Here is a 27,291-nt window from a genome sequence, read left to right on the forward strand (position 1 = left end):
ACTGTATGAGGGGCTACCTTGATTGGAGCCACTGGTGTGTACAATCTGACACGGCATATGTCGCAATATTGCGAAGAAGAGTTCTTAGTTTGTTTTGGGGTCTTTTTTTTTTCTCGTTACTTTCCTTGTCAACATGGTCAACGTATATTACAATAACTGCAAGGATACGGAATTTTTGGCAAATATGTTTAAGCCAAATAAGACATCATCATAAAAAAAAGTATGTACAGTTGCATGTGTATGTGTGTGTACGTTGAATGTGTATAAAGAAAGAGAGAGAGAGAGAGAGAGAGAGAGAGAGAGAAAGATAGAAAAAGTATCTACTTCTTTTGCACTATAGTTTATGGTACGTCTTGGTTTTCAATATGATGATGCCATCCAATAAGACGTTACTATATGTCAACCAGATGTCCTCGAGTGGGGTTATATACAGAACAAACGAAGAAGAAGAAACAGAAGGACATTGATATTAATACATCAGTTGAACAAGCAAAAAAATCATATTACTTCAAAGATTTCCGACAGACTTATTTGCTGCCTGACTTGAAATAACTCAGTCGGGCTAATATTCGTTATTGATGGAAAAAAGGATGAAAAGAGTATGAAAAACATTACTAAAAGAAACGGATTTCTAATAAACACTGACAGATTATATTCTGAATTTTGGTCTTCACTCTATAACCGCATGACATCGGCTCTTTCATAGACCTTTACTTTCTGATCTATTTGCCTCGATATATCAGCAGATGACCGTTTGAAAGGAGAAAAAGAAATTTCTGCGACGAAGGGCGCACTCACCACCGATCTCACATTGTGATCGGATAACCGGTGATCGACCTTTTCAACTTACATTGCAACCATAGAGTTGTTTGTTTGGCTTTCATAACGAACATTGATTGCAGGTCTATACTTACATTTCTGTCTTATCTAAAAAAAAAAAAAGTGAAAGGGATGAACTTGACATCTTCCTCAAACAAAAGATATTATCAAAACATCACAAACCCTTAACTTGGCTCATAGATGTAATGGTGAATACATATCCCACAATATAAAAAAATAAGGAATGCTAAGGAAATGTTGCTTCACTTGTTAGTAAAATGCATTACATATACATAACCAGCTGTTTTTCAGCAAGGCAGCGAAATGATAATGTAACAAAAATACAAGATAGAAATATCATAATGAGAATGCAGCATTAAATATACAAATATATTAAGGAAGGAGAAGAAAAAAACACACCAAAGAGTCACCTAACAGACAGATAAAAAACAAACAAACAAACAAACAAATAAACAACATATGACAAGTTAGTGGGAGACGGTAACAACTTTACAATGTTGAGTAAAAAATGATATAAATCACTTGGTAAAAAACACCATTTTGATATGTTATCATTTGTGTTGAATTCCGAATTCAAAAAAAAAAAAGAAAAAAAAGCTGTGCTATCATTGGCCCGAATTTACGAAGGTGGTACAACCTTTGTCCATGGTTTAAACCATGGACAAGGACTGTAGTTTGTACGGGGCGCCAAGTGTCGCATGACCTATTTCGTTACGAAATCAGTCATTTCGTCGACGAAATGACCATATTTTCGAATAACGAAATGATCATTGCGATTTCGTCGACGAAATGTTATAATTTCGTAACGAAATAGGCCATGCGACACTTGGCGCCCAAAACAAAACTGCAACCATTGTCCGTGGTTTAGACCATGGACAAAGATTGTACCACCTTCGTGAATTCGGGCCATTGTGTCCGTTTGAGCCATTAAATGCTCTGTGCTGCGTCAGTAACTTCTCATCTACTCTAGATCGATATGTGGGATAAGGTAAAGAGGTCATTGACCTAGCCGCGTTTCGCGTTCCCACTAATGAGCGTCGTTCTTGCAATGTCCACGTACACTAACTCGTGCGTTAAATGCACATTCTCTAGCAGATGCCATCGACGTTCTCTGGACCGTACGTGTCATAGTGATGAACATTAGGTGGAAAAAACTGAAAACACTGAATATTTCATTATGTTTTGGATAAAATATAGCCCTAGTATCTCCTCAGTTCACATGAATAGATCATTAGAATGGGGTTAACATGATAGGTATAAAGGAAAATAGCGTCTCATCGCGTCTATATTTGCATCATTTGATTTGTTTATTCTTGTCAGTTATTTCTTCCATACCTCCTATTGCAAGACAATTAGTAATTAATAATTCATCGTACTGAGCTTTGAGCAGTAACACGACACTTTCTCGTTTAATCTCAATGGATGTTTTAAAGCTACAACGAATTATTTTGTAATTTAGAGGGACGATGATGGTTAATTGTTATGAGAACGAAGTTTTTATCAACAGGGTGTATGACATTCTTTAACAGTAATGAAGTGCTTTAATTCCGTCAAAATAACGGTTCAAAGTGTGCGTTTTTTGCGATATCACCTGGCCGCGTGCGTGCAGTCGGCGCTTGCGCCGCTTGGGGCAATGTTGAGAGGATTGACTATTCACGTCGCGCGAGCACAAGGGCGTGTTTTCTTTTCCCCACACATCTTCGGCCGAATCCAATTCCCCTTGTCCCCTATATCGTGGATAAAATGAAAGCAAAACGTTTTTTATTCCGAGTCGCCGGGATCTGAGTTGCACGGAGCGACGCACACGTTCGTGATATTTAATCGCTGACTCGGCGTCTGAAGTCAAGTACTCGGGGGACGAGTTGCCTTGTCTTCATCCTTGATATACATCATAATAGTGCGTGGCTCGGGGAATAAAGATGAAACGGGACTGAAAGGATGCGGCGAAATCGATGCCAAGGCATTTCTCACAATACGGGAGTTAAGTCGCGCAGAACCCTGTTCACATAATAACTCTATTTTGGATTTAGATCCTGCAAAATCATAATTATGTAAAATGATATGTCCGATCAAATTATGCGTCTAGGTATTCATGCAGACGCTCGTGATAACTTGAGACTTACGGTTTTGTTTTGTTTTGTTTTTTCCAGATCCGGTTAACACGTACCCTTTTCCTAATAAAAAAGGAACTCATTAATGGATATGACAGTTAATCGTTATCAAATATCCATGACTATACAAATTGAATTTAAATCAATGCATCAAAACAATATACTTGCTGTTTTTGTGCATTTGGAGAAAGAAGTGCGTTCACATTGTCCTGATTCTTGACGATGGAAAGAAACGTAAAGTGCAGAATCTGTGTACAATATTGCTCATAGGATACGTCTAGGCACCTTAATACATGCCAAGGTCATGTAGAATATCGTTCTCACTCTGTCTTTTCGTCTTACTTGTCAATATCAATTACATCACTCTCCATTTCGCATCTGGGATGAGTTGTTAGTTTGTCGTGACAAGAAATAATTGCCACGAATTTGCAACGGACATACAGTTTGGCAAAATCCCTGTGCGTGTCATGATTCAACTAACTTTCTTCTTAAAGTTTACCCGTCGCTCGAGCGTATCAAATTTCACCGAAATGTAGAGCTTTAATCCTACTACAAAACAAACAAACAAACAAACAAACAAACAAACAAACAAACAAACAAAGCAACACAAAACAAAAACAAATAAACGAGCAAACAAAGAAAAGCACGACCAGTGATTCTAAGGATTATTAGGGATTTTGTAAACACGCAGTGTGCGTTTGAGCAGTTCCTTTATATTAGTTACGCCAAGTTGGAATGGATTGCAATTCTGTTCAGTACAAGAATGAGCGCTAAAGAACGACCGACATCAAAGTGCCAGTATATGTCGTAACGCTTTATAACACAGAGCCCCCACAGTTCGAAAGAGATAGAGATAGAGAGAAGAGACGGAAGGAGAGTTAGGGAAGAAAGAGACTAGTAAAGGAATAGAGAATAACAGAGGGAGAGCGTAAACTGTGCTGAATCAATGACATTGTAAAGCCAGATCAAAGGTTGGTTATGAAAGGCCGTCCCACTTTTTTTTTTCTGTATTTCGCTGACCTGGACGTTGCGTGTAAAATATCGCATTTCAAACGAAAAAAATACATGTCATCGAAACCCCGTTGACACCGTGACAAGAGCGCCGCCTCAAATGTAGGCCTTGTCAACACTCTTCCAACTAAAAGCCACTTATCCCCAAAGTTGTGTATTTTTCTTCCGCCGTGCTCCTCAAAGCATTATTGTGATAGCCTGTAAGCAAAATGAATTTTAAACTAAAAACACGGAGGAACAATACCAACTGTTTGCTGAATAAAAAGCTAACGGGGATTTTGTTTCTTTACCTGTCTTTTATCTGTTAAAGGCCAATCTAGATTTCTAAGTAGTTCTGCCAACACATGCAGGCTTTTATATCCTGATACCTAGCACTGAAGGCCGATGAATGCTAATCGATTAATCGATTAGGTTACCATTACGAGAAGACGGTGATAATGTCAGTGCTTCGTGTCTTAAGTATTGAACATACCAATCGACACTTGTAGCAGTCTGTTTTCTACGGTATCGGCGCCATTATAGACTGACTTTGTAATCATTTTTCGCACGTTTTGTTGAGCATGCCTCATTGTGTGCGTCACTTAACGCTGTTGAACAAATCTCAACATCCGTAGTATTCATGATCTTTTTACCTCTGTTAAGGAGGTCCCTATTTTTCCGGTGTCTGTTTGTTTGGGTTTTTTTTTGTGACTAGAAGACATTCGAACGGATGATGATGAAATTTCAGGATGGGCTATGAATTACATCTTTTGGTAGCGATCCGTATCGTGATTCGAATCAACTAACTTTTTAAAGGTTTATGCCGTATGGAACGCCGTTATAGCCTTGGCGGACATGGCGGAGGTTGGTGTTCTTCTTGCTTTTTAGTTCCATCTGTCTTTGTATATATATATATATATATATATATATATATATATATATATAAAGACAAATTTGCTTGAAGAGATGTCAGGAATTGACTTTATGAAATGGTTTCTGGCAGGAACAATAGGCAGAGACTGATATTTTACATGTATGTTGTCAGATAACTGAGAGAGATTTTAAAGTATTGTGACACGCGATTAGACAATTAAGTTCTATAGTTATGTGAATTCATCAGACGAACATGACGAATGAGGCTGAAAAATGAAAGCAGTGTCAGTATGTGTATATATATATATATATATATATATATATATATATATAGTGCATGAGGCTGAGTGCACTATAACAATATAAGCACCGACAAATTCTGAATTTGCCCCGAAGGCCAGTTATATTCAATGAGGCCGCAGGCCGAATTGAATATAATTGCCTGAGGGCAAATTCAGAATTTGGAGGTGCTTGGTACTTGTTATAGTGCAATAAGATGTCATGCACTATGTGTTATATAAAATAGCATACATACCCAGGCAAGATAAATTGAAAAAATACGAAAGCCTAGATCATTTAAGACTCTACACGTGTCTGGACAAGCAATAATACCATTGAACCTGTGAAGACAAAATCCTGAAGATCCAAATTCAACTACATCTAGGGTCTAACGTGGTTATATCTAACTGTTAACGTTTTCTAGGCCCTGCGATAGGATAGGTCTAGGGGCCCTGGCCTAACGTTATACTATTACTAGATCTACGTCACTTACGAGCGACAGAGCTAACGTTACTTAACACTTGGCCCTACAATAGGTCTACCATGGATCTAACAGTAACACGTTAGAAGCCCTACTTACTGCACTGTGGGTCCAGGACCAGGACTAAATGATGTTTTGTAGGATTAGGGATCTACTGGATTTAAACACAAGGCTCGTGCCAGGCATCATTGAAGTTACCATTGCTGCACAAGTGGATTCCGAGAGTGTGTTGTAAATATCGTAGTAAAAGTTCATAGCGTAGCGTGATCAAAGAGCGCTTAGCGTATACCGTACACACGCTACCCATTTCCACGGCGCACTTCCGCGTAGAATGTACGGAGAAAGCGGCACAAATCTTGGGTTGACTTGCTCAATATCCGTCGGATTGATTCCTTTTTCAGAACAGTAGGATTCCAAAATTCGTAGGGCGTATTTGATGGCATCCTTTGTGTCCTTATTGTCTGAGATACTGTTTATATAGATCAGTCTCTGTAAAAGTAGCGAAACTGTTCATTTCAGCTTCCATGTTTAAATCTACCGCTGATAGTCTAGTCCCACACAGATAAGTTGCTGGCATAGCCAGCGAGAATCGAGAATAACGATAATATCGAGCAAAGTATATCGCGGTTGTGGCGCAATCGCGTCGATGAGGTGCGGGATTCAGTACTCGATGATTAAAATGAGGGAGCAAAAACCGATATCAAATCGATAGTGGGTTATCGTCTGCAATCGTTATATTTTACGTGCACTATAACTTTTGTCATGCACTGCCGGCCTGTATCATAAGTATGTATGCTATTTTATATATATATATATATATATATATATATATATATATATATATATATACATATATATTTGGGAAAGGAACAGTCTCTCGCACTATAAACAGTGAAACCACAAACCGCAAAACCCCGGGAGGAGCAAAGTCGTATAGTGGATAACACTCTTGACTCTTTAAACGGAGGTCCGGGGGGGGGGGGGGGGGGGCATTTCATGAAGGAACTTGTCGGATAAAATATCTGACAAGTCAGTTATATCCGACAAGTTCAGAGAAATCAGCCAGTCAGACTAAAGAATTTCTCAAAACTTGTCGGATATAACTGACTTGTCAGATATTTTATCTGACAAGTTCCTTCATGAAATGCCCCCAGAGTTCGAGTTCTTCCAAATGCGTAGGTCCTTGGACGAGATGATTTAATCTACGAAGGGCCTCTCTCTACCGAGATGTATAAATGGGTTCCTAGCAGGAGATATAAAGGAAGAACCCTTTCGAAGATCAGTGATACTGCTCAAGAGGCTATACCAGTCCTTGAATTGAACAAAAAACAAACAAACTATATTTCATTAGAGAATGAACAACTTACCACATGAGTGAGGGAAAATCAATGAATTCATCAGCGATATGTTTTTTTTTAGGTGTTTTTTTTTTTTTTGGTCAAAAAGTGGTTGACTTTTCCCCTGTTCACGTTTCATTTGCAGTATTGATCTTAAATGTAGTTTTTCATAGGCGATGGAAAGGTATAGAACTCCATCGATTGGAAACGATAATTGATCACCATGCTTAGAAAAACAAACACAAATCTGACCCTTGTCAAATGAAACAGAAACTGACCAGATGGCGGCTTTTTCCTTTGCCTTACAGATAAGTAAAAAGGAGAACGAACTCAAGCAATGCAATCGTCATTATTTTTCTTTCACCAGATACTAAACAAATAATTGCGCCACCCACGGCGAGCCGCGGCTACGGATCTATTTTATGTTGTTATTTGTTTTCACGACATGCATACTTTGCTTCAAGTATTTCCTCCAATGTATTTCCGCCGATTACATTTTACAGTATATTTAATACAATGGACCAGCTGTTGGGGTGACTGGCGGGTATTGTAATTCGATTCTAAGCCCTTAAAGATTTGTTATCAAGGGCAGGAGTTTTCAGTTTGTTTTGTTTTACGTCGGACCCATTTACTCAACATAGTTGTGGGCAAAGGGAATTGCATGAAATATCAAAACTTCACGAAAACCATTATGATAACATGAACCTAGGTATACAAAAACATGCAAATGAGCATTTATCCTCACTAAGCCATTTGGCATTGTTTGATATTTTCCAGAGTTGACAGCAATTAAAACAAAGGTTATTCTTGATACACTGAAAAATATAAAAAATCCACCTTAAATACTGCTTTTGAATATATCATGTAATAAACACACACACACACACACACACACACACACAAACACAGATATTATATATATATATTGTATATATATCTAATATTATATATATATATATATATATATATCTAATATATATATATATATATATATATATATATATATATATATATATATATATATATATATATATTAACCCGGCAATTGATTTGTAATTGTGCAATTGCCTGTTCAAGTGCCTGCGAAAATTTCATTTTCGGGGGCAGATAGTACCTATTGATTAGATCGCCGATACTGATGTACATAAGATTGATGATTCCGTTTCGCTACTGTCAAACTTGTTGACACAAAGTCTGTCCACTGGAATAGAATTTGAAAGAAGACAAAAACCTTTGTAAAGAAGCAAGTAAACACAATATATCTTACCTAATTCACTTCCTTTCCTTTTAGGTTGATGATTTTGTTATTTTTCTCTCAATCTCGCGCGACATCTGCCAAACATGCCAAATATGTTTTCCTTTTCTGCTTCGCTATCTCTGACACAAGTGTACTAATCCTACTTTTGGCTTTCCTGTAAATCCTATTGAGGTGATCTACAAAGAGAGAGAGAAAAAAAAACAGTAGCGTGACAGTGGCCTGTGTGGGTTGTGTGCAAAAAAAGACTGTGTTCGTTTGACAGTTGCCAGCTGAATATATCTGTATTCTATATATGCGATGTTTAGTGATCTACGTACATAATACCTCAAGGCGTCTGTCGTCAGTCGTGTCACAGTGTTTTTAAGTTTTTCACAAAATTCCTCCTAATCACATAAGATGGGTCATCTGTCAACATGAAAGACCACCACGCATTTAGACAGTCACACTTCCTCCCCAGACGGCACCTTCGAAAAGTAACTTGGTGCAACAAAGGACTCGACAACATCAACAACATCATCATCCCCATCACCAACAAAAGCAACAAACATCATGACGAAGTGTGAAAACAACGTTTCAATCAAGATAACTCGTCGATACTAAATATGTTCTTGGCAGGCAGTCTAGGCGTATACTCGGCGTCGCTCAATATCAATTGTCACATGGTTATGTTTCGAAAGCAAAACACGGCTAACTATTACAGTCAGTGAACTCTTCTATTCTTCGGAGAGAGAGAGAGAGAGAGAGAGAGAGAGAGAGAGAGACGGGGGTGGGGGTGGGAGAGGGAAACATCGCCACACGTAATTGAAGGCTAAGGGTGTTCCTCTTATGGCATTGGCTAAAATCGTCGATTTTGACTCTCCACCAGATCGAGTGGTATCATTTTACGAGCGAGGCAACGATCCCTGCCTACTTGTGTTATCGATACCATCTCGCGATCGATTTGCTAGATGGCAAGAGACCAACAGGGTTGGAATGAGCGAGAAAAAAAAATCAGCCGAGAGTGTGGAACCATATAAAGAAAGAGAAAAGAGAAAGAGGGAGAGAGAGAGCGAAGGAGAGAAAAAGGAGGATAAGAGAAAAGACTAGAAGATGCACTCGGAGGTTGCAGGAAACAGGGGTATGCACACGAGCGGTTGCTCGGTTCGTCAGTGCAAAACCGTAGACGTCAAATCGATTCCGAAAGGATAGAAATAACTCAACCCCAATTGAGTTCGATTCGTGCGGTATACGATGTAAGATGACGCGTTTTGCGTTTAACTTTGTACGTTGACTACTAAGGGCAGGGAAACTAACTCTCGATATGCGTATAAGATGTTGAATCTCAACGAAAGCGAATGATGCCACAGCCAGAAAGTTGAAAGAGTTTTTGTGGAGCATTCACGTGATTACGAAATCACGTATATTGGTAAAATTATCTTTAAGCACGCTTCGAATCGCGTGGGTTGTCAGAATAATGAAAAAAGGAAACTCATTCCAGGGATGATCGCACTTCGTATGATAGAATCTCAATGTGATCTCAATTTCTTTTTATACACAATGAGATAAAGCGAAACAAAATTACAGTGTTATATCAAATGTATTCACCCACATACTAGGGGAAGGAAAAAAGGGAATAAGTTTATAGAAATTATAATGATACATATACACAGTATCTTGGTAGTTATGAAGAGTTGAAGTCATTCTTGTAACATTTTGAAATGCTTCCTTTCAGAATCCTATCTTGTTGACGGTATAATTAGATGATATATCTATAAACGCAGTCAAAACTACTGGTGAAACACTCTTCAGGAACTGCAAAACCAGAAGCATTCGTGGCATAAAGCTTTTTCGAATTGGAGCTGACGGCCTATTTTTTTTTTCTTTCTTTTTTTTTTTGCAAAATGCCGAACTTGAGAAAATTACGAGTATAAACTATACTTCACTGTGTAGACAAAACCTTATTCGCGCATTTTCCTTGACCGCGAGATCTTCAAAAGTTTCGTGCTCGCTACAATTCGTGATTTTACATCATACTTGCAGTGATATTGAGAGCAATGAATAAAAACATTCCAAAGAAATAGGCAGCTGAAATGTGAATAATTGAACTTTATATGAAATGAATTTGGGTAAAGCACCTATAGGAAGATCGATTTTGTTTAAACTGCAGAAGACCGAATGAAAAGGCATTTAGAGAATTGCTCCTGTACCGCTGCATTCTGACATCTAATATCATGCCTTGGCGTATAATATATAAGCCCTTGATACCGTATTATCTATCGGTCCTGTGAAAGGGGAGGGAAAAAGGAGGGAAACGTATGATCACATTTTGCAGTTTATCTCGTCTAATAAGGATGATCTGGAATATTGTCCGCGCATCACTTCCTGCGAGAACTTCCGCCTGTTACTGCTTGATACGTAAAGGAAGCCCCTTACCTGTCGCGTGATGGTGGTGGCAGCCGCCATTTTTTGTTGTTTTTGTTTTGTCGTTGTTCAAGGAATGTTCATTTAAGCGTTGGTTGGAAGTTAATACCTGTGAGTCGGTCTTACGGCCCTGATCCGATCTGGGCAGTAAGTCCATAAAATACAGAAAAGCCGGCCACTTCCAAAGGGTGAGGAGACTACTTAAAGTCTGTCTGTCTGTAGGGAGGTGGTTTCGGGGAACATAATTTAATTTCATGTCTGGATCGATCTTCTTCTTTTTTTCTTCAATTCATGCACAAAGCGAGCCGGATCAAGAGGTGTTTTTCCATCGATATTTGGATATTAGCTTCAACAAGCCGTTTCCATTCGCTGTCTCGTTGGGATTTCGTGCGGCTAGACTATCTGTCTGTTTGTGGTCTGAGCAGATTTTATGGTGTGATTGTGTTGTGTGGTGTGGATTATGATGTATCATCCAATCCATCGCCAGTTTTAACTTTCACTTTGTTTTATTTGCTCTGGAAACAGTCTTTTCTCGCCTTTGTGCAATTTCAACGATTGTAAGAAGATTATTTTCACGTATATAGATATGACTTGATATTCTTACGACACTTCAGTATGGAAGTTTTCTTCCGTTTGGGTCACTAAAACCAGGCTAACCGTCTGCCCGTTGACATCAGTATACATCTTGAACAGAGTATATTGCATATTTTTGAAAAGCGAATAACGCCCCATTGCACAGCTGAATATCAAACTAAAGACAGAAACAAAACAAAACACGACAAAACAAAAGAAATATCGGTCGTGCATAGAATTTGAAAGACATTACATTGAAGGATACTCTTTGAATAAAACTTTGAGGTAAAATGGAAACAACTTAATTGCTCTGGAACTGGTTGTTGTATATTAATTATTTCTTTTGCACCATTTCATAGAAAGCATATATCTATCTAAAAATGAATTGTAATGATTATGTGTGACATTGTAGATTTCTCGTTATTGATTTTAATATTAAAAGTTTATCGAAAGCGCAATGGATATTTCCGATAGATGTGTTGCACTCGATGTATATGCCAGCGACATGATATCAATATCAAATATATCCATTGTATCACTTTTGTATAAGACGCGTGTAATTTGATCAGTTGATAGATGTCTATTGTTTGTTTACCGTGCATCCATTGGACGTGATTTGCATTTTTTTTAAAGTGACACACTAACATGTTAAGATATTGGTTCCACCGGTGCTGTTCTCTTTTGAATTACCATGGTTTACTGCAATTATCTGAATTTCTTTTCCTTTTCAATACGAAGACATTCGTCAAGAGCACGAAACGTTCCGGATTTGCTCTGTTTTAGGACACGTTGGGTTTATATCCTGTTTACCATGACAGGCTTGAATATCAGTAAGATTCTACATACATGACATGCCAGGGACTTGTACGTCAGACTGTATCAAGCCACGCTTTAAATGTGTCGTAGATCACGTTTGATAAATTAAACCCCACGATTGCGCTCACTTATGCTGATTGCTAACAACATTTGTAAAGAGAGCTAAAAACAGTGCCTTGAGGCGTTCGTTCTATATCCACCAAGTATGGAGCGGTGATTGTACTACTGTTGCGCTAATGCACTTCTTGTCGATTCGTATTACATAATGCTTGAGCCAGGGTGATGGAAATGTGTTTCCATCCATATTTCCTCTTGTGTGTTTGTCTGTTTTTTTTTGTGTGTGGGTGCGTGTGGGTGTGTGTAAGTGTGTGTGTGTGTGTGTGTGTGTGTACTACAAAAGTGTGAGCATTATACTGTCAAGAGGTTGACTTGTGGGAGTTATTACTCGTTGTCAAACCTCATCGCCTGAAGTTAGTCATCTTGACGAAGGGTGGTTATTGTATCATCTATCTTGGACACTCCTCTTTAGTTTCTCAATATAACAGATCAAAGATTTTATGTTCTGGAATCTCTATTATAACTTCATTTCCTTTATTAGGTATGAGTAATGTAATGAGGAATAAACATTGCTCATGACATTTAATGTAAACAGAATGTTTTTTAATCTTGTTTTTTTTTAATAGGACATTGTTAGTTTTTCCTGTTTTATTAATACGACATTGCTTTCGTAGTATTCATTTTAAAGACCATCCCCACGGTTTGCAAATGTGTGACTTATATTATTTTGTCCCTACTGTGATCCAGTGGAAGCAGTATGTTGAAGAATTTTCACGGTGCTACGGTGAAACATGGAACACGCACGTGAAACTGTTTTAATGCAGTGGAAGTAAAATACATAAAGATCTTGTAGTAAAGGTCTCAAGACCGCAGGGACACCAGGTTAGCGGAAACATTTTTATGATATCCTATATAAGCTGTCATTGATTTATTGCTCGTTTGATTAACGCCATTTGAAATAGCTCTATACCCGGGATACATTCTCTACTAACAAAAGATCATAATGTTTGAGTGAAGGAATTCTGAACAGACGTCACCCGTACATTACACAATTTTACAGGAAGATGAATCTTCCAAAAAGCGGGCATCGATCCAGGGTTTCTTCCTCCACGTGTCATTCAAAATCCCAGCTCAGAGAGACGCCAACAAGTACTTCAACACGAGGGAAGTTGACGGGGCGGGAGATGGGGGGGGGGGGGGGTGGGGTGATGGGGGCGGCCGAATATATTCTTACGAAGTACCAACGAAGCTGCAAGTTGATGTGCAGAATAGAAAATGTGGAATGTGAGTATGTAGGTAGAGATTACATCAAACCTTATTGTATTACGAATACGTTCTAAGTTTCGTTGCTTTGTGTTTCCATACGGGAGGTCAAAAGGGAGGGCCCACAACTTTAAAGGGATGGTACAGTATTGGTCGAGATGAGAATTGGGCTTTTAACTTTTTGCGAGATACCAAGAAAACACTTACGAAATAGTACAGAGCATACCATTTTAAAAAGAATTCAAAGTTTATTGGATGAAAATCGGGATCGGAATGACTGAAACATCCAAAAACAAAGTAAAACAAAGTGATCGTAATAAAAGGTGGGTCCCACACTTATTAGAATCGCTCTGTTTTGGATATCTCAGCCATTTCAAAACCAATTTTCATCAAATAAACGTTGAATTCCTTATGGAATTACATGCTCTTTCAGTTTTCATAAGAGGTTTCTCATTATCTCACCAAAAAATGTTAGAAACTTGAAATTAGGTCTCAACAAAAACTCTACGATCCATTTAAAGACGCACACAACTATCCTCACACACTCACGCATACACCTCCACAAAGGTTTACCTGACCCCAAAACAGGTTCCTGTGTAACTCATCACTAAGACTTAATGATAACTATTTGATGCCGTTGATAAAATGAAATGTATTGGTTGCATGAACCAATTCTTCTTAGCCCATACGACACTAAGAACACTCTTACATGCACACACACGCACACACACGCGCACGCATACACACGTGCACGCACATGAATGAAGAGATAAATGTTATATAAACCTTCCTTACGTAATATTTCATCAAAAAATCATGTTTTCCGCATTAAATCATCTGCTTCGAAGTGTAAACATTGTCACCTACGGAGTATTAGTAAAGTTGTACAGTATTAGTATATCATTCTCTGTTGTCTGCGGGTAACCTTATGAGGGTCATGATAAATGCTTTAGTAATTGCGAATCGAGTGTTGTTCTTTGTTCAAAAAGTTTGTTTGAAGAGTGTTCTAAATTTGCAGGGCAAGGGTATCTTAAATGTTATATATGAAATTGGATGATTCCTTTTCATGATCTCCTTTCTATCAGATTCGCTATAAAGTCAGAAAGACACATCTATACGATCTTGACCCCCCCCCCTCAAAAAAAGAAAAAAAAAAGAATATGTCTCCAATTATGACAGTATGCATTACGTATACACTGGGATGAGGTATACATACCTATATTATGACACGTATGAAATGATGCTGATGCTGACGATTGTGGCGCACACGTGCAAAGGATGACTTTCGAACTCCCATCGGATTTCTAATATCTTCCTAAAGCTGCATTTTTTTTGCTGTTGTTGCCTCGGTACCACTATTTATTTTCGCATCACTGTCATGAATTAAACATCGTGCACCATGCAGGTTCGGTATTCAAAAAAGGGGTTATGCGATCCGAAAAGGCGCCAATAGCAGCATTCCTTTGCCCGCTCCTCACGAAGATGTCATCTCGGATTAGAGGTTCTTTGTCTGAAGATGACACTCGCATCTATCCTTCTCCTCCCCCGATTTCAAATCATCATGGATTGTCCGTAATACTACAACATCCCGAAGACACAAAATGACCTCATTCTTTCCTGTAGATTTCAAGATGCAAACCTCTCAACACTATAGCCTCAGGAAAAAGAAAGAAACCGCAAGGGCAAGGCCGTTGGTTTACATACAGAAAAAGCAACTGGCCGTATACTAATACCTTTCTGGAGTAGACTTATACGCATTAATTTTCTTGTTAAAAGCAAGTGGCAGTCCAACCTTTCTGAGACACATGTATTTGGTGTAGAATAAAGTTTCTCAAAAGATCTTGTAGAAAGTGCATTCCATGCAATAAATGATAAGCACGAAACAGGGGAAAACACCGTTTTTTATAATTTGTCGATTGAACTTATGGAGATAATTGACACAAAATCTGCCTCAATTTAAGAAACTGGGATTACTCTTCGCTGACAATCTGAAACTACCTTAGTCAGATGATGTTATCATAAAATCACCTACGCCTTGCCTTACTCTTACTGGTCGGAAAATGACTTGTGTATATTTGGTGTATGACACAAGAAAAATTCTCACTTATCACACCTAAATGCAGAATACAGAATTCAAATGCAACATACATCTGGCAATGTACACGTAATCTCTTGGACGCCCAATGCTCAAATTCCTATAAGATAGGCGTCTCATTGTTTGTTTGTTGTTTTTGTTTGTTTGTTTTTGCTATAGAGTACATTTCTTCTAGCTCCAAAATATTGGATTCTTGACTCGTGTAATTGCCCACCCAATATACAGTAGGAGGATAGCTACTTTGTCCCGCCCATGTTAGGATATTGATATCGGAATCGGTTTGACCTCCTAGAACCGCCTAGGCAGTAATGAAATAAATCCGGTATAGAGCAGGCCAAATGGAGCTTAAGATGCGCCAATTGTTATGTCCTTGCTCTGTATTCTGATATAAATGCATTGGAATTCTGGAACATATGATACTTTTTTTTGTCTTCCCCAATATACTCTCGAATATATAGCATCGAGAATAAATACTGATAAGAAAATCACATCGTCCCCTCTGAAATGAATTCTTGTTGGTGAGTATATATAGCGCTGAGCTCTCTTCCGAACTAACATGCAAAATAATGTACCAAAGTCATGAAAAGCAGTATATCACTGCTTTCGCACTATGTAGTTTTACTTAAAAGTCATTCTTAACATCATTAAGCAAAGTTCCCGTATCAAAGAAGCCGAGATACAGCGATACTTATATACAGTGTAGTACAATAACCGTGTGAAAACAGAGAGAAAAAATGTGTCGCATGAAAATGTCGCTTCATGATAATTAAGACACTAATCTACCATTTTTTTTAGTGGATGTCATACAGAATGATGAAGTGTATATGTTTGCGAGTACTTATGATTCACAGCGTGTTTGTTTGGGGAGATTCGTTCTCAATAGTAAAATTACCTGCGCTCATGAAAGCAATTATTAAGACGAGTCCCATCCACACACATCTCGACTGACACAGATGAAATGATTTTATGATATATCCGTTTACTCTTCCTCCAAGATAACACAATATATGTCATCGTATTCCACTCCAAATGACACCATCTATTTAAATGGTTAATGGATCCAGCTGATGTATCTATTGTGCATTGATTGTAAGAAACTCAACCAAGGTAGCTTGTACTCCAGCGAACGGAGAAAATAAGCACTCTAGGCTTAAGTACTTTACTCCACGGTATAGCAAAAGGACTTCGTGAAGCCGTCGCTATTTGCATGGGCATATACTTCATTTATTAAAGTAAATTGAATCAGAAACGGTGTAGCCTCGATGTTTCTCAGGTCACGGCATTGTAAAAGGGGTATAAACTGACCAGGTAAAGTCCAGTTTTGAATTTTCAGCTTTCCGATAAGCCTCGCTCGCCGCTGACAGCCTCTTGATGTATTGGTAATCTTGGGCTGTCAGAGGTAAAAAAAAAAAGAAATAAAAAGAAATAAAAAACTTCGCATTTAGAGGACAACTCAATTCGATTTTTCTCGTAGGGAATTATAATCGTAAATGAAGCGTATGAAAGATGCCTCAAAAGAATGGCATTTTATGTTTAGCGAAGGGTTTTAAAAATCCCCGCGTTCTTCTGTTTATCCATGCTTGACTGGTTCGAATAATTGATCATGTTGATTCTTCTTTTCCTAAGTAGAGATGTTTTAGGTATGACCATCGTAATTTCCCCGGATTAGAAAGCACACCATAATTTCTTCCACCTCAGTGGCGTGATGACGGTGATGGTATAGCAAGTCTATCTTGGGAGAACATGAAAATGCATCACGTTTATCAAGAAAAAAAGAAGAAAATATGCGTCAAAACACATTTCCCTAGACATGTTGTTAATGTTAGGATCATGATATAATCTCTAGCTGTTTATTTTTCAATACCAAACGTTATATAGGAAAGCACGTATTATTTAAACCAACTAGTGTAGATGGTGTTTACGTTTGAGTGTTGTTGTTTTTTCTGCTCATGATTTAAAATTGAGTTTTCCAACGTCTGATGTAGTCACCACCACTAGACATCAAGAATTAAGCAATTTGTCATATATGAAAGCAATTGTGCGTAAAGTCAATTTAGGTATTATGATTATAGTACTTGTATCAACTAGTATGTCGACTTTGCCTCAAACCTTCAACGTTGATATGATTTCTTCACATATAAGGCAACCGTAAATGACGCCATTTTGATTACATTTTAGTGTATACAATTCAGTTGTGATTCAACTTTGGCTAAAACTGGGATGATTGAAAAATCCTTTTTCAATATCGAATCCATGACTCAACGCAGGAAAATATGACTTCGGGTTCTTTTTCGATCACTGTCTATAAGGAATACAAGAAACCCTTAATAATCCTGAGAATTAACACACACAACCTCGTCCCAGTTGAGTTTTCGATCTCTCCTTGGTAATCCTATAATCAATGGCAGGGGTTTCTTTATTCCAGCCTTCATCGCGATTTCATGAAGCTTTGAGCAGCATCAAAAATGTTTTGTATCATTTATCTTTCAAGGCCCCAGTTAGTATGAAAAGGGCGAGCTCCGTGTGATAAATAAAGAAGGGAGATCACAAAATTATTTCAAAGCGACCGCGGAAAAGGTAAATGGTGTCGCAACAGGTGAAACTCTCCTTGACTTCTTACAAAAAATATAATAGATAAATTTCGGAATACTTCCGCAGCACCTGTGTCTCAGATGCAATTAATTTTTCTTATTCAAATAATAGACACCAAGGTCAATTTAAAGAAAAAAACTGTCGAAGGAGCTCTTCTGCTTCATAGGCATATTGTTAAGACTTTTCCTCATTCAAATAAGTTCTTTTCATTTGGCTATTTTTAACGAATCGTAAGTACTGGCGCGAAATTCCAGTCCGTAAATAATTTGCCATGAACGAATGGCTCTACTGTATAGACGTTATTGATCTCTTTCAAAATCTTCAAATCTGTAGGTTTTGTGACATTACTACGTGGCATCTATGGAAGACTTTATTTTTTTAAAGTCTGCATTAGGCAGTCTCGAAGCATAAAAGTAACCTTTTCTGTACCACGGACTACGGACAGTATGCATGCTGTGTACAATGCTATGGGGTTCTCCGTGCCAATAAGCACCCAAGACACACAAAGGATTAAGAACAAACGGGGATACTCAAAATTAGGCATTTTTGGCAATCAACGGCACACTGCTATTGCGAGAAGTTCACAAAAATTAGGAGTCCATGGCCGAATGAATCTTCCTCTTTCAACGAAAAGTATACGCCTACTGAATACAAAAATTTGATAGTAGTGAAGATTCCTTTAAAACTGACAAGCTGGTGCGCATTTCATCAAATTTCAACATGCAGTAGTCTGGTATAGTGAGTGTCGTGTAGCTTTTTTTTTTTCTTTATATTTTGGAGAGCTGCATATTCAAATGACATTCGTTAAACGTTCCCCGGATATGGTGAACGTTGATTCTATCTGAACATTTACAAAATCAGGCGAACATATAGAGCTTGTGTCCATGCAAGAAAATGCTACGAAAAAAAAAATCGCAGCTTTCTTGTACAGCGTCACAGGTGTATGTAGCAGTGACAAATGTCAAAGGTCAAATAACGATATTTCTTTCATCACGTCGATCGATAGGAGTCCAATAAACCACAAAAAGAAGGAAACGGAACCTTCTCGCTTTGACAAGTTTGGAAGTGTACAAGAGCAAAACGCGTTTAATGGCATCCTGATAACGCAATAGACACCGATCTGCCTAACCAATTTCCGCGGCGCCGAGTACTACAATACCTAAAGGCTGGAGTTGGCACCTCTTTAAAGCTCCAGAGGATCTCAAACTCGTCCCGGTGAGTGTCCGAGGGAGTAAACGTGCCGCTCTCACGCCCCGCACTCGAGGAGGAAAACTAGCCCCTGCAAAACAACCCACCTTAACGTTCGCCGTTCCCGATGGAAGAGAATGTGTTATGGAATCGATTAATTGCACTTTCAGTATCTCCTGCCCTTTCTATGGAGTGTTACCACGTCATCGCTGATGACATGCGTGCAAGCATCAACTACAAGGTGCTCTTACTATAGACAATGGTCAATGTAGATTAAAGTACGCTTCCTGCCGTACAAATAACGAAATATCTCCCCCCCCCCCCTCCCCATCTCCAACAACGTCTGCACAATGCATGTATCTAGAGCCTCTCGCAGACAATGGCAGGGAACAGGGATCGTCTGTAACATGGCCATTCTGCCTTGCATTTCGGGCATTTTTAACGGATCCACTTCTCCCGTGACCAGCTAAATATGTCCCGGCGGTAGCCACGAAGCCAGATATCCAAACAACCTTGTTTGCTGGGAAGCAAAGTCGTCCGTAACTTCGCCTGTATCGTTTTACTGTCTTGCCATGCTTGGCCTCCTCACTGCTGTCTTCATGGCTGCTTTGCTTTTTCTCGAGGCCTCTTTTGTTCGTCTCCACTTTCGCCTTGCTGAATGCTAGACTGTTTTTACTGTGTCTCATCCCCATGCAAAGGTGAAAGTGATGGAAGGTCATGACTTGTATCCCTCAATGATACAATATCAAATTTAATGTATGCTTGCGTCATTTCTGTTAGCATTAATGTATACGACGTTTTTATTCTAAATTAGATGTGTCAGTATGAATATGATAATATACAAAAACAAATGAACACACACACATATATATATATATATATATACACTCTTAAAACATCCGAGTCAGAACTGACCCGGAACTGGGTCCGCTGGGGTCACACACCGTTCCGGGTCAAAAATGACTTGGAATTTGGTCGTGATGACCCCGAATGGGGTCACCCTGACCCAATTCATGACTCTGAATGGGTCATATCTGACCCCATTCCTTGTCATTTCTGACCCGGAACGGTGTGTGACCATAACGGACCCAGTTCCAGATCAGTTCTGACTCGGATGTTTTAAGAGTGTATATAATTATATATAATATGTATTATATATACACACATATATATATATATATATATTTGTATATATATTTACAATACATTTTATACAACACATATATACATATGGTATAAATACATACACAATTCTTTGTTATTGCTGGGCAGCGCAGTAGAGTATACAGCAGCTGTTAAAGATATGCTGTAAAGCGCTGTGAAACACCCTATAGTAAGAGCGCTATAAATAATTATGTCTATTGTAGTTATTGTATTATATTGTATTGTATATTATATTGCTAACTTATATCAATTTTGACGTTATGTACTTGTGTGGCCAATAAATCATTTGGTCAGAAATGGTTGTAGTACGAAGTAAAAACTGAATTGAATAACGCAATGTTCGTCTATGCTTCTGCCTTTTCCCATAAAAATGTGACAAAGGGTATACAGTTATAATTTGAGATTTGAATGCTGTATTTGAATCTCCCTCGTCCTAGAAAGCATTCAATTTGTTTAGTACATTCCCTTTTCATCATTTTCATATTCATTTCTTCTTCTTTTTTCTTTTTTCCTGTTGCGTTCGTACTCCAAATCTTCTTAACCTAGAAACGTCAAGGACGTAGTGGGATGCATTTTTCTTTGTACGTCTTCCTTCGGCAGTCAGGCACAACATTGTTTCGTTTGATTTCGTTCCGTTTACTTTGCAACCGATCATTTTGTCAATATTTATTGATGTTCAAAAGCCCATTCTATACTAAGGATTTTGGACAGTTATGCAGTGCTATGGGGTTTCCTGCGCCAATCGGCTCTCCAAGGCAAAGTTTCCAGTTGTATTACTTCTGCCATTTTGGTTGATCTTTATATTCTAAAAGTATGAAAATATAAAAAAATATGAAAAAATTAAGGGTATAGTACGATTTTTTTCATAAATAACAAAATTGCTAGTATGTTATACTGTAATATAAAATGAAAGACTCGAATTTTTCCGTTCAAACTGGAGCACACTAAAATTCTTGTCAATGACACCGCAGAATTGAATGTAATGCAGCCGAACATTCTACTCTCGTGTCCATAGGAACTATGCAGAATGGAAGCTAAGAGACGCTTTCGTTGGCGACACTCTTTTGCATTAATAATCAAACAGCGTGAGTACACGCGCTTTTCGCAACACGAAGATTTTGCAGTTTTAGAGAACTGGGTCGAATGATGTCAGTATAGTGCGATTTCACACTATATAGGACGCTTTAAAGGAAGGACTGGGGTCAGTCAGTATTCACACGACCTGCTTCTTATTCAACACTTCTATCGCGGACCGGCTCTTTGATGTTCTTCAATTTTGGAGACTATTACTGCTTCGCTTCTCTGCACTTAATTTCCAGTGTGGCGTATATCGGTATACTTAAGTTGAAAAAAGAAATTAAACTATCAAACAACGTTACGGTAGCAAAAAGAACCCTCACATTAAACATGATGAAATCTCCATAAATCATGCCACATGTGTCGTAATGAATGACGAAAAATAAACGTGACATTGGCATTTTTCACTGATGTAAATTTCTTGACTGATCTTGTGCTGGTTGAAGTAATTTCAAATTTGACGTTTTCTATGCATATCGTTAGCATTCCTTCCGAAATCTGACAGCATATTGCCCCATGAAAATTTATAATCCGGCGCCATTGAAGACTTCTTCTTCTTTATTGAGGGGCAATCTATATCAGATTTTTAGATTAGTGAAATGAAGATGCATACGTTGAAGTATTCATAGACTTTCATCTAAATTAGAATTTTTCCTCTTGTCATTCATCGATCAGACGGGAGCCTTGTTGCTGTTCTTCCTCTCTTTATCCTCTTCGTGAATTTACTGCTGTCGGTTAGAGGACGAGCCAGATTACCGGAAGATGTAGGTTTCTTGTGGTATCCAGCTCAAGGATTTTGCCCAGACATAAACTGTAGATGTATTGACATATCAGTCAATGACCCTGCCAAGATCTTCAATAATCAAGCCGGATGAACGCAAGTGCATTGACCCCTTTGCTGTCGAAACGTATGGAAAGAGAGCCCTCTTTGTTCACACTTTTAGTGTTACTGAGTGGCACGTGACAATGATGCGCGCCATTTTTTTTGTGTACTTTGACGTACAATGTAGTAGATTCTGGTTAAGATGATGGTTAATTTAGTAATGAGCATGAAAAGTGGTGTCTCTGCCTTTTATGAAAAGTGCACGTTCCCTCCTCTCGATACACACTGACATGATTATGTGAAGTGTTCACAGATGTGTTCCCGCGGCTATGTCCTCAGTCTATCGTATGTGTAGTGTCATGTAGTGTATAATGTGTGATGTAATGACCACACACAATGGTGATTCCATGCATTTATCACAGTGCGATAACACGAAATTATGTCGTTCCTCAACTCTACCGAGATCGAGGGATCCAGGTATTGCGTGTGCGACATGTGTGTCTTGCGGTATGTGAATGTCCATGCCTGGTGTTAGGTGTAGGCCCTATTTAATGAATCGAGACTGGGGAATTTGGTGTGCGAGTGTGCTTACGTGTACCTACAAATATGCATGTTTGGTGTTGAGTGTATCTAATATGTCGAGATGATGGAATGTCAGGGTGCATGTTTGGTGATTGGTGTATTCAATGAAGGTGTATCGTTCTTTGAATGCGATGGAGAGCCAGTGCCGAACATAAGTCTCAGCTGTAGTGTCCATCTGACTTTATCCTTATATGTTTGCATCCTTATGTATTCACCTTGATCATTCATTCATTCATTCATTCATAAATTCATTCATTCATTCATTCATTCGTTCGTTCATTCATTCATTCATTCATTCATTCGTTCATTCATTCATTCATTCATTCATTCCTTCATTCGTTCATTCATTCATTCATTCACTGTGTCATTCATTCCTTCGTTCATCCATGTTTAATCAGTTATTTATTCGTCAATATTCGACAATCAATTTTTTCCCTGTGAAATCGTTTCTTCAAAATCTCTCGATTCAGCTAAATTTAATTGCTTGAAAGTCACTCCTTGAAACCAACACACTGTGATTACCGCTTAAACAATGTTTACATTCATATCTCCCTATGTCATGGATATACCGCTACGTGTTGAGTACCGCAAGAGACACGAATGAAAAAAAAAAGAAGAAAAGGCAATGCTGGCAAGATAGAAGAAGAACGTTATTATGGAAGAACATGGCGAGTATTGATTGATACTGTACAAATCGTAGAAAAGAACCATGTTCGGCTCCCACTCACCTTCTGCTAACCATTCAGATGCTCTATACTTACCGTGTTTATATAGTGGGGAAATATAAATTGCTGTTCCCACTCGAATTGATTGGTTGTCCTATGCTATTGAATAAGCAATCCATTACGTGGTAATATCTGATGATGTATGTGTTTGCAACAATCTTTTCATTATGTGTTGCAAAGAGTATGCAGGCCAGGCCATAAGAAATTCTGACCATACAATGTGATAATGTGCACGTACACTTTTTCCCCCGAAATTGCGTAAAACAGTGAACTCATGATAAGCTATTGAATATATAGTTTTAAGAAGATGAAATTTAGGAGAGAGATAACCATGAGTTACATTCCGGAACAACAAAGAGAATTCGACGTGACACCCTCTGAGTTTCATAACATTTTTATCTGCCTCGGCGCATGAAGCAATGGAACCCCAAGTACAGGACCAAAGCAACACAGAACTACAAAACGGTACTACCGGTGCACAGTTATTAAAAACTCGACTATCATGTAGTGTGTCACTAAAATTTCATGCGTTTAGCAATTCCTAATGAATTATTATCACATAGATAATATCAACTCATGAAAAGAAATCAGACCAATCCTTAAAGATTACCAAACAAATCTAAATTAGGGCTCGCAACGTCATGACAGCATTGTTTTCTCTTCCTTTTCTTTTTCTTCTTCTTCTTCTTACTCTTCTTTTTCCATTTACTTACAGTCACCTAAGGTGTATGACTTCCAACCACAGGAAATGCTTACCAAATGAGTTAGTAGTACAAAGGGTTAGAAGGTATGAAGTGGAATTGCTTGACAAAACATTGACGATATACGGCATTATGACTGATAGGCCCTATAGACGCAATGTCAATTACAAAACTTGCCAGTCTCTGAAAGAAGATTTCTCGCTCTTGTTTAAAGCTTATAGCAAAAGGTATTACATTACATCAAGACAAGCCGAGCGATTCCCGAGGGGTTAAATATCCCGCGGCGAAAGAGTAGTTTCGGCTCTACCCATAATGCAAAGGCCTGGTTCAGAGACGTGTTTTATCACCAGCGAAGGTAAAATGCGGCAATACATGAGTGCATGCTAAACTGAGCGGTCACCCGATTCTTGAAGCAGCACCGCCAGCGGGCTACATTTCACGCGTGATGATCCGCTGAGGGCCCAGTGCTTACCCAGGCGACGATAAACACCAACTTCATCGTAACCTTGTACCCGCAGTGGGTTAGGCGGCTAATGAGCTCTCGACTTTCACCGTGTTCTTGGGAGAAGGCTCGGAGTCTGATTGTGTAATTTCGCTCCCCGACACTGCCATCAATCTGAAGATCAATTACATTTCCCATATGCCTCAATGGATGTAGAGCCCCACGTTGTTGGCGACACGAGTGTGTTGAGCTCCATTGAACAGGGCTATTTCGGCCTACTCAAAAAAGAGAAAGAAGAAAAAAAGTATGCAATCAATTACTGTTAAGCATGAAAAGAACTGAAGATTTTATAGCATAGTGGGCAGGGCGAGGCAAAAATTATTATGCGTTTCTAGCGTAGATAGCAGGAAAACATGCAATTCCTTGCCACGCTTTATTTCAATATGATGTTACCGTTGTGATTTTTGTTACTGTATCTTGTATTATGGACGCCTTTGCTTATGGGTCCACTTCATTTCATTTTTTTTACAATTTTTACAAATAAAGTACTCCCTCGCGCGCGCGCGCGCGCGCGCGCACTTACACACACACACACACACACACACAAAGAGTCGTAAAATGTGTGTGTACATAATACTGCGTCATAGTTTTAACTGCACCGACTTTGAATTTGAAGATGCTTCTGTATCATCTTTGATCATTCAATGTACACCTTTACCAATCTCCATCCATGATTCATTGTATACCAAATCTATTTACTGGATTTTATCTTCCATACTGCCAAACAATTATTTATACAGTGACATCTAGTGATAATCATACAGGTAGAATCATAGCAATACTCTACAAATTATGAAGAGTTTTGATCGCGAAGGGAATTAACTCCATTCTTGTTAATTTGGGATAATTGCGATTAAAGTTGATAATAAGCAAGGGAATTTTTTGATATACCCAATCATATAACTTCAAACATATTCCGTGAGGTATCACAGGAAAGGTTTCATTTTTGCTGTATCCTTTAATGGAATTACTTTAAAATTCGGTATTTGCAATACAATTTAATGTTTTTCCAAGTTTAGTCCTACATTGTTGTATTGAATTTGTATGATTATGTGCATTTACTTTTTTTAATTTTGCAATTGTATTTTTAATTGAAATGAAATAAAGGAAATAAAATGACGTCAATTGGAAATATTAAATAATAGCGCTTATAAAGTATCCCATTTTGTGATCATCTTCAATCATAACATTTATATAAACACATTCCATATCCCTCTATCTTTTTTGAACACATATAAAAAAAATGTGTATGTAATTGCCGTGTGTATGTGTATTTGTGTGTGTGTGTGTGTGTGTGTGTCTGTGTGTCTGTGCGTATTTGTGTGTGAGTAAGTGGGTGCGGAAAAGTGCAAAACTCAATGTGAATCCTTTTTACTTTCCCCCAATAGGTGGCGCACAGCCTGTCTACCCGTGGTTCAGAGGGCACAACGGACAGACGAGAACAAATTTAATCGTGAGTATAAATAGTACACTGTCTGTACATACCTCAGATAAACCTCCTCAGATATGAATGTGGAGAAAAAACTGATATAATCTGGGTTGAGAGAGTATGATATATGACGAGTTTGAATACACACAGATAAACACAGTTTTCAAAGCTTTTGCTTTTGTTCTTTTTTATATTGTTTCATATTTCACGTTTTTTCAAAGAAAAAACATAAAACATAACAAAAAAATTGAACGTGTGGATTCTCTTATTCAACAACAAACAAGAGAGGTACTATCTATCAAAACCTAATTGAAATAATGTTTTTGTTCTTGTTTTAAATGAGGCCACTTTCACAACCACGAAAAGTCTTAAGCTTTTCAAACTTAATGCACTCGTTACAAAACAAGCAATATTTGTGAAATTGTTATCAAAATTTGCGTAGACATTTTAACTGTTTTCTCTAAACTTTTCATGTACAGAAACAGAGTCACCAAACACGGAAAGGCGGTCGAAGGTGATGGATAGATAAAGCACATTTAAAAGATAAATGGAAAAGGATCAAAAGCTTACTGGACCTTACTGATGTTGAGTTAACAGGAAGGAGAAACAGTTATGAAATGAAGTAAAGTGTTTAAAAACAAAACAAAACAACCAAACACATATGGGTGTATTACCATGCGTTTGGATATGACTTACTCTTTTTCAGCTGAATAGAAACTACAAAGAAACAAAAGAGGAGGACGGAAATCCGTTAACTCCGAATTTGCTTTGACTTACAAATTAGGAGGTTATGTTAAATGTCACCTGAATGTAATAGGCCCTGCACGAGAAAGGTCTAATCCGCTAATTGATATACCTAATACACAATTCTATTCTTTTTCAGCAGTGTTAAGGCGGAAGAATTATTACTTAAGCACCCAGAGAGAATGAGTGGGAGTAAGAGAAATATAAGAACAAAAAAATCCTCTTCTTATTTGTCTTAACTGCATGATTCACCCGGATCTAAAGACAAAGTCCCTCATGTAGCATATGATAACTTTTGCAGATTTAAGCCGAGGTTATTATCATTTGCAGGAAATGTAAACAGCATATATGAAAACAAATCCCTATCTTCCAAAATATCTACTATCGCGAG

At 38.2% G+C, this 27,291-nt stretch overlaps 1 long non-coding RNA gene across 1 annotated transcript in view; it reads left to right on the top strand.

Annotated features, from left to right (window-relative positions):
- LOC139720106 (uncharacterized) overlaps nt 1-27,291 on the top strand; it is a 140,312-nt gene that overhangs the window by 106,136 nt on the left and 6,885 nt on the right. The window contains exon 2 of the long non-coding RNA XR_011710147.1: nt 26,116-26,180. This is a non-coding gene — a long non-coding RNA (uncharacterized lncRNA). The remainder of the gene's footprint in view (nt 1-26,115; nt 26,181-27,291) is intronic.

The sequence above is a fragment of the Diadema antillarum genome, unplaced genomic scaffold (genome assembly GCF_040938485.1).
Source record: "Diadema antillarum isolate AM-2024a unplaced genomic scaffold, OU_Dant_1.0 scf00000122, whole genome shotgun sequence".
Taxonomy (NCBI): domain Eukaryota; kingdom Metazoa; phylum Echinodermata; class Echinoidea; order Diadematoida; family Diadematidae; genus Diadema; species Diadema antillarum.